At 32.7% G+C, this 5373-nt stretch overlaps 1 pseudogene; it reads left to right on the top strand.

Annotated features, from left to right (window-relative positions):
- Positions 1–3254: 3254 nt before the first annotated feature.
- LOC123622668 lies at positions 3255–4022 on the top strand (annotated as a pseudogene).
- The last annotated feature ends 1351 nt before the right edge of the window (positions 4023–5373 follow it).

Raw genomic sequence — 5373 nt, 5'->3', positions numbered from 1 at the left:
GATATTGTAATGAACTACAACTGAAAGCAGATATTTCCTTAAAAGTTAGTATTTTCTCTTAAATTTGATATGAACATTTCTTTTCTAGTACCTACAGATTCAAAGAAGAGGGGGAAAAATCACTCCCTCTGAAAACAACTAGAAAAACCACAAAAAAAAGTATAAAAGAAACATTTATTTGAAGGATTTGGACATCTTTGTAGGCAGTTAGAAAAGGAGATTTGACCACAGAAGTGAGTCAAGCATTCAGGCCCTCTTTACCCTAGAAATCTTTACTAATGCTGACAGTAGGTGTTTACTAATGCTGATAGTATTACTAATGTATGAGAAGCTGAACTGAGCTTCGATCAGAGTCATAGGTATGGAAGAAGTAGAATTGGAATTTACAGAACACCAAAGAGGAGTTTCCCTGGCAAACACCACAAAGCTCCAATGGCAACTTCCATAAAGGGCTACACACTATGAATAAGGGTAAACCAGAAATGGATCAGCCCTCACAGGGATGAATGAAAACTCAGCTTTAAATTCTATCAATACTTCAGTGAATTGAAGCAATCTGGAATTATTAATACACCTAACCTAGTAGTCTGCCAAAAACAAACTAAATTTACTCTGGAAGAATATATAATAATATATTTCAGGGCTTCAAATTATCTCTATAATGTCTCACATATAAAAACTAGAACTTACTGAAAATAAGTGAGATTATAAGGATATAAGTTTATATGACCCAAACTCTACAGATATAATAGATTATTTCTCACAAGAAATTCAAATAATGAAGATACCAGAAACAAATTTTACAACAATTATTACTCTGTTCAAGTAATTAAATTGAGAATTTTGAAGGAAAACTGAAATTTTTTTAAAAACTGAAAATTCTATAACTGAAAAATACAACAGAAAAAATTAAGAATTCAACGAATGAGTTACAGTTGAAGAGAGACTAGTAAACTGGAAGACAAATTAGAAAAAATATTCTAACTAAAGCACAGATATTGTAAAGAATGAGAAATGTATAAAAAGGTATATGGAAAATATAAGACATGATAAATAGGCATAATATATATTTATTTGAAGCCATGTACAGAGGGAAAATAAAGGAAATGATGCAGAAACAATATTTAAACAGAAAATGGCTGAGAACACTCTAAAATTGGCAAATGACATTAAGCAATAGATTCAATAAGCTCTGTGAAATCTAATCAGGATAAACAAAAACAATAACAGCAATAATAACATCAAAAAATTACGTAGAAACATCATAGTAAAACTTATGAAAACCAAAATAAAGGCAAAGAGCTAATATCATTCCACTCTCCCTAGCTGTGTGGTAGCCTTGGAGATCATAAGCTTTGCAACTAGAGTATCTTAAAAAGCAGTAGCCTTGGTGCCACTGAAAGAGAAAAACTTCATTTGGAGCTCCTGAAAAGACCCATTCCAGACAACTGTCACCATTTAACCCTTTTGGCAGTTCATAGAAAAGCTCTCTTCTCAGAGCTTGTATTTTTGTGACCTGACTCGGAGCTGTGAGATCAATGTTATTTCCAGTGCATTTGTAAAAAAAAAAAAATAATAATAATAAAATCAACAATGGTTTAATAACATAGCTGCTTGAGTCAGCATTATGAGTTGGGGCTAACAAGTGGCTGGTTGAAAATATAAAGAAATACTTGAAAATGACATGTCCATATGGGACTTTGATAAACCCCAACGTATACCTGGGAATCTAGAAGGTCGTGCACATACACAGAGCTGTATATTTCCAGGGTTAGGGGCTGGCCCAGGAAATATCTAAAAAAAAGCCCTAACCTAATACTTGTGATTTACCTTTAAGTTCTGCGTGAGCAGGAACTAAAGGTTAAAGAAAAGTTTTAAACTGCCTGTTGGAGCATGGAAAGCATACCCCAACGCACACACAGACACACACACCTTCAGCAGAGGCTGGGAGATATACACATTCATGACACTTTAGAAAATCTCTGTCTAATCGTTAGAGTAGCACTTAGCTAACTGAGCAGAGACTCCAGTGGCCACGCTCAACAAAGATTACAGGCTTTAGAGAATTAGTTCAGGAAAGCCACTAAACAAACAAACAGCAACAACAACAGCAAAGAACAAGAACAAATGTTGCGGACTGGATTTCCAGAGTTGACACATTGTATTATTTAAGATGTCCAGTTTTTACACACAAAGCAGCAGAAAAGTATGGCCTATTCACAAGAAAAATAAATGAAAACAATAGAAATTGTCCCTGAGGAAGTCCAAATGTTTGTATTACTAGACAACTAGCACAGCTTAGCACAGTTAGACAACTCAGAGGGGCATAACTTAGTTGTTATAAATATCTTCAAAAAACTAAAAGAAACTATATATAAAAAATTAAAAGACAGTATGAGAACAATGCCTCACCAAATAATATGAATAGAGACATAAAAATTATTTTAATGAAGAACAAATTGAATTTTTAGAGTGGAAAGATACAATAACAGAAATTAAAAATTCACTAAAGAGTCTCAACAGTAGCTTTGAGTAGGCAGAACAAACCAGCAAATCTAAAAACAGATCAAATTAAATTATCCCATCAGAGGAATGGAAAAAAAAGAAGAAAAATAAACATAGGCTCAGAAACCAGTGAGACACCATCAAGTGTACCAACATACGCATAATGTAAGGTTCAGAAGGAAAGGAGAGAGAATGAAAGGGGAAGAAAGAATAATTGAAGAAATTATGGGCAAAAATTTCCCAAATTTTGTGAAAAGAATTTATCTGCACATCCAAGAAGCTCAACAAATTACAAGCAGCATAAACTAAAAGAGATTCACACATTGATTATCTCATATTCAAGCTGTCAAGGGCCAAAGGCAGAGAGAAACTTAAAATCAGCAAGAAAAATGTAGCTCATCATTACCAGGGATCCTTGAAAAAGACAATGTTGACTTCTCATGGGAATCAATGGAGTTGAGAAGGCAATGGGATAACATATTCAAAGTGCTTGAAATAATAGCCAAGAATTTTATATCCAGCAAAAATAACCTTCAAAAATTAAGGAGAAAGGTGGTTCCACACACAAACATGGGTCATATTATCACAGAAGTGGATAGCTGGGCAGTAGTGGTGTTTTTTCTTTGGCAGAGTAAAGTACTCTGTGTAGATCTTGACTCTTCAGTGTCTTCCCTCTGGAATTATACAAAGTTCAAAAAAGATGTCCTTCATCCTTTGAAAAGAGCTTATTGTAAAAACAAAAAAAATAGATGTCTTAAGGATATGACTCCAAGACCACTGTATTTTCTCCAGAAGGTCACTTGCACCAAGTTGAATGTACCATGGAAGCATCAAACATGCAGGCACCTGTTCAGGAATTTTCTCAAGCAATGATGTTTTGCTTGCAGCAGAAAGACACAACATCCACAAGCCTCTTGATGAAATCGTTTTCTCCAAAAATATTTATGGACTCAGTGAGGACATGGCTTGCAGTGTGGCAGGAAATGCTAATGTTCTGACTAATAAACCAAGGCTCATTGCTCAAAAAAGTATTTATAATGGTTTCAGAAGCCAATTCCTAAGAGCAGTTGGTTACAGCACTGTGTAATATCAAACAAGCTTATACACAGTCCGGAGGAAAACGTCCCTTTGGTATTGCATTACTGTACATTGGCTGGAATAAGGACCATGGCTTTCATCTGTATCAGAGCGGCTCTAATGGAAATTATGGGGAATGGAAAACCTTATGCATTGGAAATAATAGTGCTGCATCTGTGTCAGTGTTAAAACAAGAATGAAAGGAAGAAGAAATGACTTTGAAGTCAGAACTTGGTTTAGCTATCAAAGTGTTAAATAAGGACATGAATGTTAGCAAACTGCTGAAAAAGTGGAAATTGCCATATTAACAAGAAAGAATGAAAAAACATAATCAGAGTTCTCAAAACAAAGTGGAATAGTTGATCAAACACCATGAGAAATAAGAAACTAAAGCTAAGCATGAGAAGAAAGAAAGAGAACATAAATAAAAAGATAAATAAAAGACAAAATATTGGGATTTTAGAACTCATTCAGGGTGCAATTTCTGTGTAAAAGATTTCCTAATCTTCCAACCTGAGAAAGCTTTGAATTTTTTTTTAACTTGTGCAAAACATCACATTCTGAATTGTATGCTGGTCATTTCTGAATACTTTATTGTAATGATGATTATTTTCATGGACATTTTAATCTTATTTTTGTTGGAATAAAACTTGGAAAGAACGGTAAATTTTTAAAAATGAAGGTGACATTGAGACAGTCACAGATAAACAAAAACTGACTTTGTCACTGCTATTGAAATTATATTGGTGTTAATTCAAATCTAGTTGTCTTAAATTATGATGCTAAATGTAATCTGAGAAAAACCACTAAGAAAACATCTCAGGAAATATAGTAAATAAGACAAAAGAATTAAAATGATATAGTAGAAAATGTCTATTTAACACAAAAGAACAGTGACAGAGGTATTAAAGAAACAAATAAGTCATAAGACATACAGAAAACAATGGCAAAAGACAGGTGTAAATTCTTCCATATTAAATAGTAACTACATCAACTGTAAATGTACAACAAACCCCAATGAAAAGGCAAAATTTTGTAGAGTAGATTAAAAATAATGAACCAACTACATGCTTTCTATAAAAGACATTGATAGGTTGAAAATACAAGGATGGAAAAAATATATACCATGCAGAAAGTACCCAAAAGAGAGCTAGAGTGGCTATATTAATATCAGACATAATAAACTTTAAGAAAAAATAACTATAGAAAAAAGACATTTTATAGTGATAAAAATAAAAATTTATGAAGACAAATTAACATTTATTAACATACATACCTAACATCTGAACTACAAAATCCATAAATCAAAAATTGACAGACTCAAAAGAAGAAATAGACAATTCAACAATAACAGCTGAATACATCAATATCCACATTCAGTAGTGGCTAGAACAACTATTTAGAAGATAATCAAGGAAATTGAGTTCTTAGACAACACTATAAACCAAGATATAATACACATCTGTAAATCACTGAACCCCAAAACATCAGAATATATATCATATCCAATGTACACAAATCATTTTCTATGATAGATCATATATTAGGCCATAAAACAAGCCTCAGTAAAATTAAAAGGGATAAAAATATACAAATTGAGTTCTACAACCACATTGGGATGAAATTAGGAGTTGATAACAGAAGGATTTTGTGCAATTCACAAATACATGAAAATTAAAGAATACTCTCCTAATTAATGGGTCAAAGGAAAAATTACAAGGGAAATTATATAATATTTTGAGAAGGATGAAAGTGAGATTACAACATAATACATACAAGATGCAGGAAAAG

Source organism: Lemur catta, chromosome 17, assembly GCF_020740605.2.
Source record: "Lemur catta isolate mLemCat1 chromosome 17, mLemCat1.pri, whole genome shotgun sequence".
Lineage (NCBI taxonomy): Eukaryota > Metazoa > Chordata > Mammalia > Primates > Lemuridae > Lemur > Lemur catta.
This window is presented reverse-complemented; position numbering and strand designations above follow the sequence as displayed.